This window comes from Anabrus simplex, chromosome 7 (genome assembly GCF_040414725.1).
Source record: "Anabrus simplex isolate iqAnaSimp1 chromosome 7, ASM4041472v1, whole genome shotgun sequence".
In the NCBI taxonomy this organism is placed as follows: domain Eukaryota; kingdom Metazoa; phylum Arthropoda; class Insecta; order Orthoptera; family Tettigoniidae; genus Anabrus; species Anabrus simplex.
Genome location: NC_090271.1, coordinates 211,206,813 through 211,222,412, shown reverse-complemented (window position 1 = coordinate 211,222,412; position 15,600 = coordinate 211,206,813).

Genomic DNA, 15,600 nt, shown 5'->3' with positions numbered 1-15,600 from the left:
GGTTTTCTTCCTCCTTTTATCTTGAACTTAAAAACTATATTTCATAAATTTATGTTCCGCCGTTTTCCCGTTGTGCTGTGAACATCAAAATGAGCCGTTCTAAACACCTCTTCACCCATCTCTTAGAGTTCACGAATATAATTTTCAGCTTAGTTTCTTCTACTTTTCTCTTGAATATAAATACCGAGTTTCACAAATTTATGTGGCACCGTTTTCCCGTGATGCTGATGAGCTGAGTCATTCGATGTGGCAACTCTGTCGCCGTAAGAGCAATGCTGTTTTCTTAACACGGAATGAGTTATAGTTGTTGTACCGTTGCTGGTGGGTTGTAATGATGAATGTAGAGGTCACCTGTGCCAATAAGAACACCACTCACACTTTTTTCTCCACTACGCGGAAAAGCATTGAATCATGGATATGTCTTTGGGCTTACAAAACAAGAGAGTGACTTACAGCAAGTTACTAAGAGCTTACGCTCTTATAGCAACGTGTAGATGACGTTTCTGACCTACTACACATACAGGGTCTCCCATTTAAACTAAGACCGTCCAAGCGGTGTTTATACTCTCCTATACGTAAGGTGCAGTTTTGAAGGCACACGCATATTTCTTGAACTTTCAAGCAACGTGCACGTGTTCGACCTCGCAAGCATGAGTCGCCAGTCTGAATTTCAGCTGTTAACATGGTGAGACAGTTGTCATTGCAGCACTGTATTTACGTACGTAAAAGTTATTTTAAGTACGAGTCGGTACACTATGCATGTGTTCAGCAATTTCCTGATGAAGTGCCACCTTCACGAGCACAGGTTCATGTAATTTGAAACAAATTTGAAACTACTGCCTCATTGCTCAATAATAACATGTGCGCACAGGAACAGCTTTAACAAAGGAAAAGCTAGATGTCATTGGTGCGAATCTTGAACGGTTACCGAATAAATCACTCACAAAATTGGCACAACAAGGTTCAGTCCCTGGTCATGCAGCAGAAGATTCCCTTCTTACAAGCTCGGAAGTGTTTGCAGACAGAGTGATCAGTGCTGGTCTATTAACTCCTCGTTCTCCAGATGTAGCAGTATGTGATTTTTACTTGTGGCGTAAACTGAAAGGAAGAAAAGTGTACGGAACAAATCATTACACATTGGAGGACCTGAAAGGAAACATTACGAATGAAATCAGAAACATTAACCCATTGAGCCCTGCATATTTGTTGGATTGAAACTGCATTGGCGCTGTTATTATTTTGGAGGAAATATAGTGTCGCTTCATATCGTGAGAAATGTCTTACTTACAAGACCATTAAAGATTTAAATATACAAGAAAACAAAAGGCTTTCATACCACAAAGTGCGGAACAAGGAAAAGAGTAAAACATTTTATTTTATTTGCATCACGGGTCCGTACTCAGTCCGCCTGCCGAGAACACAGCCTTCTCCTAGCATTTCCTCTTCGATTTCCATATCTATTTGTTCTTCTGGAACATTGTTCACACTAGTACTAATATTACTACTAATTTCACTGAAAAAATTACATTCGTAATCATCATTACTTCCTAAAAGGGGTTATATATCGGTAAGTATCAGTTCTATACTGGCAGCCATCTTGTTTACAAGCGAATCTCAAAGTCGAGGGATAGCCCAATTCAAACTAATATTACCAAGCACACTATCGATATATGTTAGCAAAGAGCATATAACATTGCAAAGAAAGAGTCCCTACACAAATCACAAATGCAACCCACTCTGCCATCTCTTAAGGAAAAGTTGAATTACTTAGTAAAATGAGACAACGGAACAGTTCCGTGGTCCGGCATTTGGTCCACTGAGACGAAGCACGGAACGGTTCCGTGGCTCGGGCCCAAAGTAGCAGAACTCACTCGCGTTAGCCAGAATGTGGTAACCAGATACAATGCCCGTATAACCCAGGAAGGACGACACTTCCAGCATCTTTCATAAGGTAAGATTTCATATTAGTTTGTATACACGCTTAAATAAATTCGGTCTGAGTTTATAATGAGGGACCCTGTAGATGACGAACACTAGTTGCCATGGTTACAACGGTGCCGAAAAACTGATGACGGTAATTTCAGATAGACCCCAGCCCAAAAAACATTTATCCACGTTAAAGATTTGGTGTTTAAGTAAGCGTTCATCTTACATAAGCTCATAATCATGTACTATTGTTAACATTGGTAATAATAATACTGGCGTGTGGCCTGCGGAGAACACTGGTGGAGGTCTTTCGATTTGACGCCTTATAGGCGACCTCCACGTCATTGAGGATGGAGCCCCACTGCTGGTGGATTTTGATGCTGATAGCGGCACACGAACCCAGCTCCCGAGCCACCGGAATTAACCAATGAAGGTTAAAATGCCCGACCCGTCCAGGAATCGAACCTGGGACCCCTTAGACTCAAAGGCCAGTGCACTAGCCATTTAATCATGGTGGCGAAATCTTACATTGGTAAACATGACGGATACATTCTTCTGTCCAGTCTGTGGCAGAGACGTTCTGGACAACATGCAATAAATTAGCTGTGTGGATTAGTGTCATGACTGGTTTCATACTAAGTGCGTGGGCTTCTCCATGAAAGGAGCCATAAAGAAATGTTTTAATATTCGAACTAGAATTCCAAACGTGCTGACTGTGAGGTTAGAGGTCATGGCAAAGAACTTCTAACAGATCTTAACGCAAAAATTCGACAACTTCGGTTCATTCTTTGAAACAATATTCTGTAAGCTCATAGAACTAAATAAAGGAATGCACCAGAGCCTCCTTAGAAATCTTAAAGAAAACGAAGATATCATCAGTGCCATGAACTTAATAATAATAATAATAATAATAATAATAATAATAATAATAATAATAATAATGTTATTTGCTTTACGTCCCACTAACTACGTTTACGATTTTCGAAGACGCCGAGGTGCCGGAATGTAGTCCCGGAGGAGTTATTTTACGTTCCAGTAAATCTACCGACACGAGGCTGACGTATTTGAGCACCTTCAAATACCACCGGACTGATCCAGGATCGAAGCTGCCAAGTTGGAGTCACAAGGCCAGCGCCTCAACCGTCTGAACCACTCAGTCCGGCGCCATGAAATTCAACAATAAGCTATTTAATGAGTTATAAGAGGACATCAAGGACATTAAAATTGGCCATAAGTGTAATGAGCCGTATAATGATTGCAGTCAGTACCTTAGGCACAAGAATCTGGAATTACAATGACTTCATGAGAATAAGACAAAGGTTTCTTTGAGATAGTTTCAACTCTTCAGGGTTCTGTAATATTACTATTGAAGAAATAGATATGGGCGTACTTTATCGTTTACAAAGTAAACAGTCTGATATGCCTTTCAACATGACCTACATGTGGCAACAACGTTGGAACGAACATCCATCCAACAATGCTCACCTGGTTGAAGATCCTACAGAGAAGGTAGAGGGATTCCAACTACCACGCCAAACCTGGTCGAAGCTGAACGGCATTAGAACGGGTCAAGGAAGGTGTAGCCACACCTTAAAGAAATGGGGTTTCCGTACATCTGCTGCCTGTGACTGTGGAGTGGATGACCAAACCATACAACACATTGTTCAAGAGTGCCCACTTCGTGCATTTGACGGTGGTCTGAAGACTCTACACCTAGTGACACCATCTGCTCTGGAGTGGTTGTCAAATTTGGATATATCCATTTGATTATTTGTGAACTTTTGTGTACTTTTACAACCATACGATATATATACTGTGCTTTTACGGGTTAATTAAAGAGCGGAAAAAGAATGAATTTGGTACTGCTTGCTAAAAAGAAGAAAAGTTGTCGTTATGAGTAAAGGCGCTAGTATTGAGGCAGCTAAACATAGAGTGTATAACTTATTCATGGAAATATTGTCCTTCTCTGTGGTAAAGTTGTTAGTATGATTAAGTGCCTCCCCCGGAGGCCCGGGTTCGATTCCCAGCTCTGCCACGAAATTTGAAAAACGGTACAGGGGCTGGAACGTAGTTCACTCGGCCTCGGGAGGTTAACCGAGTAGAGGGGGATTCGATTCCCACCTCGGCCATCCTCGAAGTGGTTTTTGGTGGTTTCCCACTTCTCTTCCTCTAACTTAAGACCACGGCCGCTTCCTTCCCTCTTCCTTGTTGATCCCTTCCAAACTTTCCATCCCCCACATGGCCCATGTTCAGTATAGCAGGTGAGTTCACCTTGAGAGATACTGGTCCTCCTCCCCAGTTTTATCCCCCTGACCCAAATTCTCACCCTCCAGGACACTGCCCTTGAGGCGGTAGAGATTGAATCCCTTGCTGAGTCCCAGGGAAAATTTTATGATCATCTAGCATTATGGATTATAAACGGGGAAGATCTTGATCAGATCAGAACCTAACTTGTACAGAGGTAGGTAAGGTACTTATAGTCCTAGTAACAGTTTTAGAAAAATGTCTAATCAACTAACCGAAAATTGCCCTAGATACTTTAGAAGGTTATTCTCAAATCCCCTTTCTAAACAAAAGTTTAAGACTTATCTACTTCAGTGTTCAGTATATTAAAAATAAGCTTGAGAAAATTGAGGAGGCAAATATTTGCGAAGCTCTCAGGAGTATCAATAACATAATACCTACGGCTGGAGCCAATCAGCACTGCTTTTGGCTGAAATGTGTACAATGTTTCGTTACCTTAGAATTCTACACAGTGAGATGTCATCACCAACTGCAGTACAATAAAAACCAACATGGCTGACAATGACAATCAAGCATATTATACACACAAAGCTAAAAGCTGACTAAGTCTAACCCATTTTATGCTGAAAATAAAACGGTGATAGAAAATTATTATGTACGCACACCCGTAGCAAAATTCGTACTTTGCCGGTCTGAGTGGCTCAAGAGGTTGAGGCGCTGCCTTCTGACCCCCAACTTGGCAGGTTCGATCCTGGCTCAGTCTGGTGGTTTTGAGGTGCTCAAATAAGTCAGCTTCGTGTCGGTAGGTTTACTGGCACGCAAAAGAACTCCAGCGGGATAAAATTCCAGCAACTTGGCGTCTCCGAAATCCGAAAAAGTAGTTAATGACACGTTAAGCCAATAACATCATTATTCAATTCTTACTTTTATAAAAGAATTAAAAGCGAAATATGTAATTCTACCAAATGCGAACAACTTATTAGTTAATTAAAATTTTGACCAATGTCGAACACAGAAAAGGCTGTCACTCGCCGGACCTAACTAAAGAGCCCAGGCCATTGGTTTTGTGTCATTCGCCGGATCTAAACTACCCATACCGTTGGTATGTCACTAGCTGCAGTTAACTTCTGAATTGTGATTTAACTCAAATACTGTACGGTTCATGTTTGCCTTGGTGTGTGCGATATGAATACGTGTTATGCGGCGTGTATGTTATTTACGTTATGTGCTTCTATTCTTTGCGGTGACCCAGGTATTTGATCTGTGATCTCAGATCAAGCTCATGAGCCGTTGACTGATTCATGTCATGCTGTTACGATTCTTGCCGTAACGTGTCTTGATATTGTTTTTTTTATTCACTCTGCTTCGCACGTTCGGTCTCTGAGTGTGTGTGGGTGTGGAATGGTAATCGGACCTGTGTTACTTTCAGTATCTTGTTGATTTTTGCTTTTGTCATTATTCTTATTTTATCTCGCTATTGTTTCTGGCTTCCTCAACCAATTGATGTGTTTATTTCTGGATTTTGCTCTCATTTTACTTGGTTTATGACTCTTGTATATTTTTCCCGTAACTATGGCAACTCCTTTCTTACCTCCTTGCGTTCCATGTTTGCTTTCTTTTCTGCCAGCCTTGGTTCACTTGAGTCTTTTGTGTGGACGCAGTCTCTATGGACTCCCCTGCATTACCCATTTATTTGTTTTATGTCTATCTTCAAACCTTTCCTCTCTTGTTATGTTAATAAACCTAATTCATTTAAATTGACCTCTGCTCTACGTTACTGTCTCTCTGCTTTGGGGACATGCCTTTTATACTTTGGTTCTCTAGTCTAAGAGGCCCGGATTCACCTCCTGGCAGTTTCTACCAATCCAGAATAGCTAGGTGGTGTTATGGCTAGGTATTACTATAAGGAAGGATTTTCGTTGTGGTAGTCACACCAACGAAGTTGTAAATAAGGGTTAGAGATCTCTTCACATGATTATAAGGGTATTTAAGGTTTGTGGTAATGATGTGGAGGAGAGGGCATATAAGTCAGTGGTAAGACTCCAGTTAGAGAACTGTTTTGTTGTATGGGACCGTCACTAGATTTACTTGATTTGAGAACTGGAAAGGATGCAAAGGTAATCAGAACGATTAGTTCTGGGGGAGTTTAGGCAAGAGAATAATGTTGCGAAAATGTTACAAACTCTGAGCTGGGAAGATTTGGGAGTAAGAAGACGAGCTGCTCGACTAAGCGGTATTTCTGGGATTTCAGTGGGTGTATGGCGTGGAATGACATTAGCATACGAATAAGCAAGAGTGGGATTAAGTAGAAAAATGGACATAAAGATGTATTTCAAGAGGACTAATAGGGGCTTGTATTCGTTCATTGGAAATGCGATTGGAATCATTTACCACGGAAGATGCTCGATAAATTTAGCAGTTCTTTGAAATAATTTAGGGAACGACTAGGTAATGAATCGATTGAGAATTTGCCACCTGGGCGACAACCCTAAATGCAGATCAGTTGTAAATAAATAAACAATTTACAATAAAATAGGAATAATAGAAATACAAAACACATGTTTCTGAAAATACCAGACAAGTATATATGTAAGAGACAACATGTGCATGAAAACTGGTAAGAAGAATGGTATGTAAAATTTGGTTGTCATCCTCCAAACACGTTTGTCTTTCATTTCAGTTTTCTCCGTTCTTTAAACAACGTTGTTATATTTGTTTCATTCTCATGTAACAAGCGTCATTATACAGGCATTGTTTAAATTACTATTATTACGTTATTTGATTCACGTCCCACTAACTACATTTTTAGGGTTATCTGAGACGCCATGTTGCCAGAAATTCGTCCCTCAGGAGTTCTTTTAGATTTATGCAAATCGATTGACGGACGGCGGACATATTTGAGCACCTTCAACTACCATCCGAATGACACGTTCACTTTGGATTCTACCATCTGGACCACTCAGTCCGGAAGACTTATTATTTATTACGTGCTGACCGACTGAAAAATCTAAGTTACTACATTATCTAGTTCAGAGATTCCTCTTGAAATCCAAAATGAAGTAGAATAAAAAGAAACAGTATTACTACCAAATTCAGCCTTCAGTTGTCACAAATATTTTGAAATAACTGAGTTGCGTTCCTCAGAAAGCAACTGACTTGTTCATCTCTTAGTTTAATAGAATTAACAGCATGAGCAAATGTAACTCATGGTATAATCTGATAATAACTACACTGTTATAGGCATAGGGTTTTGAAGTTAGACCTTGCAGTTAGATAGCCATCAGGTTGAGTGCTCTACCACTCGATCACCTCAGTGTCTTCTAACCACCATACCAAACCAAATCCCATAGCAGTACAGCCCTTGAAGGGCCTTGGTCTACACAGCGACCGCTCCTCAGCCCGAAGGCCTGCAGATTACGAGGTGTCGTGTGGTCAGCACGAACCAGCCCTCAGGTTCAGGTAAAAATCCCTGAACTCGCCAGGAATCGAACCCGGGGCCTCCGGGTAAGAGACAGGCACGCTACTCCTACACCACGGAGCCGGCCTTCTAACCACCACCCCAGTTTAGTACTTTGTAGCTCATAATAGGTTGTTTGAACTTCTAATTACCGAGCTCGATGGCTGCAGTCGCTTAAGTGCGGCCAGTATCCAGTAATCGGGAGATAGTGGGTTCGAGCCCCACTGTTGGCGGTGGTTTCCCATTTTCACACCAGGCAAATGCCGGGGCTGTACCTTAATTAAGGCCACAGTAGCTTCCTTCCACATCCTAGGCCTTTCCTATCCCATCGTCGCCACAAGACATCTCTGTGTCGGTGCGACGTAAAGCAAATAATAATAAAAAAAAACTTCTAACTGGTGGTTTAAAAATGTGGGCCAGTACGAACTCAAGGCATGACATAACCTATAATGTTACTTGCTTTACGTCCCACAAACTACTTCTACGGTTTACGGAGATGCCGGGGTGCCGAAATTTAGTTTCACAGGAGTTATTTTAAGTGCCAGTAAATCTACCGACACGATGCTGACGTTTTTGAGTACCTTCAAATACCACCATACTGAACCAGGATCGAACCTGCCAAGTTGGGGTCAGAAGGTCAGTTCCTCAACCGTCTGAGCCACTCAGCCCGGCCCTTTCTGTTATTCAGTAAACTCTTTTCATGGAAACATGTCCTTTGACTTGCAATGCCATGATGGCAACTAGTAATATTAACAACATTCACTTTAATTTAAAATCTATATTATTACGTATAGAATAAATAAATAAATAAATAAATAAATAAATAAATAAATAAATAAATAAATAAATAAATAAATAAATAAATAAATAAATAAATAGCCTTCTAAATTACTAAGGGCTATGGCCTCTTGCTATGCAATGCAGGAGCAATGCTTACTTCAACTCATCAGGTGAGCAGGTCTTGATGAGCATTATTATATAGGCCACTCCTAATTTGTTTCGTTAGAACGTATCACTGTATGTTGAAAACTTGTGTAGTCTCTCCTCCGAGTGGATGCAATTGTGTCTTTCGAGATCAACAATTCGCGAAAACGTGTTTTTACCTTGACACTTGTACAGTTTTTCCCAGGGAGGGTTAGGATTCCTTCTTTGTTAAAGCGTACCCCTGAACATCATGCTTGCATAGCTTGTCCTCAGAATGTTATATTACGTATATTAGTTCATAAATAGACTGTTCAACTTACACTATAAACATGCGAATTTTACACTCTTAGCACGCTAACTTTGTTTCCTTTGAATTCAGTTTCTGTGCTGTGTTGTACCACATCATGTTCCTTTTCAAACTCGCAGGTATTGAGGACATCATACTCGTGAATACCAAGGGATATTCCATTAGGGGACTAGAAGAACTAAGTTGAGAGATTCCATTTCGGGGCATCTGACACAATACCGAATTTTCTGAATCAGTCTTCCCCCAGAATTTTTCACCCTAATCCTGATGTAATATTTATAACTTTTACTTTATTGAAACCAGAGGTCACAAACATTTGAATTATTCCAATCAAGTTTTACTCATATTTCAAACCTAAATTACATTGTAAATAAATTATCAATGGCGCAGTTAAATGTGTGTGGCATGACCGAGCACTAGGATGACTCTCGCCAAAATTCGAATCTGCAATTAAAATTGAAACATTGAACAATTTAATGCTTGAGATACATACATCCAACGACCAGTAGGTTAGACACACCCGCTAATGATTCCTGCCCTTCATAGGGCAGACAGATAACACAAGTCGACAGTTCGCAGTGGCGTACCACGTCTTCTCTGTCTACGTTGAAAGTTTGCTAGTCGTGACGTGAATACTAGATGCAATCCAACGGAATTTTCAACGTACCGTACTGTGATTTCCACTCCCGGAAGACGGATGCAAGCGTTATACTGACTGCAATTTTGATGTCAACATTGTTACAGATGCACTGTAAATTGATGAATCGGAAAACATTAAGCAATAAGATTCTCTCTGTTCGTAAAATGTTGCCAGAGACAACAGGGATACGGCTTGATAAATGATACCTAATTTTCATGTCGGCATATCGAACCACGTGTCAGACATAGCACATCTTTTGTCGGACGTTAAAACAAAATAATGGTCTCTGCCAGCAATTATTCTACAAGAGTCATCCTGTTATCAAGTATGAAAAAAGAATTTCTCCCACGAATTGCCGAGAACTATTGTAACTGGACTCTTAATCAGTGGAAGAAGGCCGTGTGTTCAGTATCCAAGTTTCCATTACAAATGCTCACGGTAGGCTCTGAGTGTGGCCAAAATATATGTGAATGGACCTCTCGTCGCATATGTTGGCAGAACAGGATAATTGGGGCAATGTAATGGTTAGGATGGGCTATGACAGCAATATTGCCCTACAGGAGATCGTCTGTTATAAGCTACGAACAAGAAACATTACCTGTAATTTGCCAACAGCCATCGCAAAGGGACCGCTAATCAATGGATAAAGTTCGCATTGACAGATGTACCCATATTTACATATTAATATTCCGACGGTAAACTCTGAGTGTTCTTAGTCTTGTTCTTCTACTTCTCCAGCCTTTCCCACATCTCTGAGACTATGTCGCACAAGTGGATTTGACCCTGCATTATGGCCGGATGCCCTTTCTGACACCAACCTTATATGGAGGGATGCAATTACTATTACGAGTTTCTGTGATAGTTGTTAGTGTAGTGCGTTTTCTGTCCCCGAGCCAGAAGAATTAATCAGACCCAGCCGGGAATCGAATCCGGGACCCTCTGAACCAAAGGACTGAACGCTGACCATTCAGCCAAAGAGTTGAACTGGTAGGATCTGAGTGTTTCCAATAAATGTCTACGTTCCTTTGTTGCAGAAAATCTGGCCCATTGCCCTGTATTGTAATAATGTTTTTCCTAGTAAGGCTCTCACATTCACCTAACTACTGTAATACTTAATTTCACCCCTCCCTGACTGTCTTTCTCTATAACTGGTTTGAAGTAAATCCGAAAATACTAATATGAACCAGTGTTATGTTCGGTGTAAAATGAAACATGGTTAGAACTAGCATCTCTTAATAAGGTTTGCTGTGACTGGAGTACATCAGAAAAAAGTGAGCTAGCCCTGTGTAATATAATTATAGACTAGATCTTAATCAGGGACGGGTAAGAATGAGTTGCCTGTATAGTGGGAAAGAACAACAGCTACAACTTACGTTACATTAATATATATATATATTTTTTTCTGAAGTGAACAAGTGAAAAATCGTCGCCGTAAGACCTATCTGTGTCGGTGCGACGTAAAGCAAAAAAAAAAAAAAAGACAGGTGAAAACGAAGTCTAAAGTTATTTCGTGGATAAAAATACCAAGGAAGAGGCTAATGGATTCATAAACCAGATATGGAAATTTCGATGCATTTATCGATTTCAGTATGGTCCATAAACATTTAGATAATCAATATCACAAAACTACCGTAATATAATGCAACTGCTACTGCTAACTGACCAGAGTTAATACCATTTTTCCAATGTGAGAATGACAACGCAGATAAACTGATCATTCTTGGAAATGTTCCGGGTAAGAAGATCGCGGACGAGTTCCCACTCGATGGTCGAACATTATCATGAATATAACTGTGTTGTACCTCTTTGGTGCAGCTCGTCTGACCGAGAACCGCAGGAGATGGAGACAACTGATCAATAGCCTCCTCAGAGATCACGATCCTCAGAATTGAGGGAACGATACGGGAGAGAGATTACACCAATACATAAGAAGCAGACGTCATCGAGTGTCTGCCCTAGAGCAAAATGCAAGATGATCACTTTTCAATACAATGCGAATGTTTGTGCGGACAGTCATTTCCCAGGGTCTCCAGTACGTGGACGTTTTATGAAAGAATTGTTGATGTTTTATTGACTCTTGTAAGTTGTATTACTTTAGATGGCGGTGTGCTATTCAACTTACTAATGGAGTTTCTGGTGAACATTTTTCACAACTTGAACGTATTCAATATCAATCAGGATGATGGTGGTAAAATTTCGAAATGAAATTTAATCAAAAATTCTCATAAGCATTTGTCTTCTGCTCGATGAACTCTCGGCCATTAGCCCAATTCCTGGAGAAAATTGAGAATACTCTGCAATGTATTGATGTACAAGATAATCGGAAAAATTGACAACTCTTTCATGATGCCAGTGGTTGAAGGATACGACATGCCAAATAAATGTCGCAGCCATCAATATATTTCATTGTTTTCGTCCCGATATACTGAAGACAATCCTTCGGCGAATATAATAAATGTCGCGTTCGAAAATTGTTCCTAAGATACCGTAATTTTCTTAAATTGCCTTTGGAATGATTTTAGGAGGCCGTCGTGAAATGTCATTTCTTTTTCTTTCCTCTTTGTACTGTTGAGTGCAAAGTACGTATTTTTCTATTTTACACCAGGCAAATACCGGAGCTGTTCCTTATTTAAGGCCATGGACTCTACCTTCCCACTCCTAGCCCTTTCCCATCTCTGCATCGCCTAAAACCTTCGATGTGTTACTGCGATGTTAAACTAGTAGCGAAAAGTAAATCTATTGGTGCTACTTATATGTTTTACTACTTGAACGTATAGTATCAGTTAGGATGATGGTGATAATACTTCGAATTTAAATTTAAGCTAAAATTCTCACAAGCATTTCATGATTTTTTGCTGTTATTTCCTGTTATGGCGGTTGCGTCTGATATAGCAAAAATCGCCTTACAAAATTTCAGTGTGCACAATCAGTAACATTCACCACACTTCAGAATACGGTTTTTACTATAAGTAATTCCATCAGTTTCTAACACTTTGTCTTTTCCGTTCTCAGATTTCCTTCTCCTAAGTTCCGTGTTTATGTGCCAGCCCTATAATATTTTTTACACCGAGCGAGTTAATATCCGGTTTGTGCAACGTAGCTGTTAGCTTGCATTCGGGAGATAGCGGGTTCAAACCCCACTGTCAGCAGTCCTAAAGATGTTTTCCCCGTTGTATCCCATATCCACATCAGTCAAATGCTGGCCTTTCATCCTTTTTAAGGCAACAGTCACTTCCTTCATATTCCTAGCCCAGTTCTACACACCGTCGCCATGAGATCTGTCTGTGTCGGTGTGGCGTAAACGAAATGGCAAAAAAAGTATAACTTGCTCTGTAATTTATGATTTTATATTATGGGACGTTTTGTTTATGTTATTATATGCTATGTAATGTTATGTTATATCACGTCATGTTACGACAGAGGAGCTTAGCTTACAATCATATATATTATGAATGATGTGAAAATGTTGCTCATAGGGTCCATTGGTGCATACATTTGAGTGCGCTTGGCAGACTGATATGTAATAGCAACTTCTGGCTCGGTGAGGAAAGCAACGGGAAACTTCCTCACTCCTCATTTCCCTAGTACGTCTCTTCAGTGATGCCTAGGCCATGCATGGCAGCTGATGTCGGAGCTGTTGAGAATCCAACCAGCCTTAGGGCTGAAGACTGAACATACATACATACATACATACATACATACATACATACATACATACATACATACATACATACATACATACATACATACATACATACATACATACATACATACAAACAAATCCCTTTTGTGGCTCTCGCAAGTAACCAGTCGTGACAAATGAGCATTCAAAAGAAAGAGAATAGAAATTAACAGTGACTAATTGCACTCTCATTTCATAAATGTAGATGATTTCTTTGAAAAATGAGTTTTAAAATATTGTACGAAGTATGCGATTTGCAAATACTGTTGCTGTAGGAAAATACGCGCCATCATTGCTGTCCAGTTCACATTTTGGCCACTGGGACGCCTGTTTTTTGTCATTATAATATGCTGTAATTATCAGTTAAGAAAAAAATTATAGTAAACCCAAGAATTACTTCCGAAACATTCGTCAGAATAACAATGCACTTGCATTTGCTTCCGTTCTTTTTTTTTGCTAGTTGCTTTACGTCGCACCGACACAGATAGGTCTTATGGCGACGATGGGACAGGGAAGGCCTAGTAGTGGGAAGGGAGCGGCCGTGGCCTTAATTAAGGTACAGCCCCAGCATTTGCCCGGTGTGAAAATGGGAAACTACGGAAAACCATTTTCAGGGCTGCCGACAGTGGGGTTCGAACCTACTATCTCCCGAATACTGGATACTGGCCGCACTTAAACGACTGCAGCTATCGAGCTCGGTTACTTCCGTTCTAGTGGGTACCGTAAATGTAAAAAAATCAAAGATGACATTAAGTGGTAAGTAAGACTGTCTAATATTGCACTGATTTGTGTATTCTTTAGTTCACCAGGGGACTACTCCATGACATACTTTATGAGCATGCGAGATTTCTCGCACGGGTCCCCCAGTATTTTATATTGTGTTAATGTCTCTTAGCCACACCACATAACGCAAGGTTATGATATGTTATGCAGTGTGATTGTACTTTCTGAAACTTATGGTGGGATTGTTATTTTAAGTTATTATTATTATTATATAATTCACAATTTTACAATTGGGTTCATGTGCTTCTATGGTACAATGTACATGGAAGAAGTACTACACTGCCTGACATAAATGTTAAGCACCCAGAAGGAGTGGTTGAATGTGAATGAAACTACGTATGCTGAAAGACCATACACCTTTACTGAGCTGATTATAACATGCGATGAAAGAGACAAGGCCGTTGGCAGTAACAGGTGAAATGTTCGTGCCAGGTTAGTAGGGTCTCGCATATTTCCTGGATGCAATTTATACCCTTATGCGGTTCGGAATGGTGTCACATGGCCCTTGGATCCTCTTCTGAGGGAAAGTTTGTCCACAGTTGTTGTATTGGTCCCTTCAGATTCCGCAGGTTGGTTCTGGACGAATTCCCCATCCAATGTCATCCCACACGTGTTCAATGATAGAGAGGTCCGCGGATCTTGCTGGCCACGGGAGGACCTCAACATGCTCTAGGCAGTCCATAGACACACGTGCTGTGTATTTAGACGTATATTACCTTGTTGAAAAGCTGCCTCTGTGGATCAGCGGTAGAGTGTCGGCCTCCGGATCCCAAGATAGCGGGTTCAAACCCGGCAGAGGTAGTCGGATTTTTGAAGGGCGGAAAAAAGTCCATTCGACACTCCATGTCGTACGATGTCGGCATGTAAAAAATCTCTGGTGACACATTTGGTGTTTACCCGACAAAATTCATTAAATCTCAGCCATAGACGCCCAAGAGAGTTTCAGTTTACTCGGTCTGCCATCTAGTGGTGGCCTAGAGTAAAACGGAACGTCGAAATTGACGAGCAGACAGCCAGATGGCGTCAAAATGAAATGTCTGCACACGGTAGCTGAGGCCATACGATTATTAGTATTATTATTATTTTATTACCTTGTTGAAACACTGTCCCAGCGTACTGTGTCATAAGGGGCAGGACGTGCGGATGCAGAATGTCTGTGACGTATCGCTGTACCATCAAAGTCTGCCGAAGCAGGTGACCTGTACGCTTATCCTATGGCTCCCCACACCATGATGCCAGGGATTACGCCTGTGTGTCTTTCCACAATATGGGCAGGATCTGCCCTCTGCCCTCGACGCTGCCAAACCCGCACGTGATAGTTTTCGGAGGTTATGGAGAAGCGGCGCTCATCCCTGAACATCACGCTACGCAAGTCCTCCTCTGCCCACGGGCAAGGCACCACTCCAAACGCAGGTGTTGGTGTTCTGGTGTCAGTGGCAACCGACGTATGGGGTGGTAGACCCCAATGTGGCGGATGCGAGTCTCGAGACACTGTGCGGGAACTCACAGGATATTGTAGAGTTTCCAGTATATGTTTGCGGATGGCGGGTGTCGAAGTTACGGGATCCCGCAATGCTTGGCGCATCATACGACGGTCCTCTGTCGAGGTGGTGTTTCTTGGTCGACACGAACCTGCA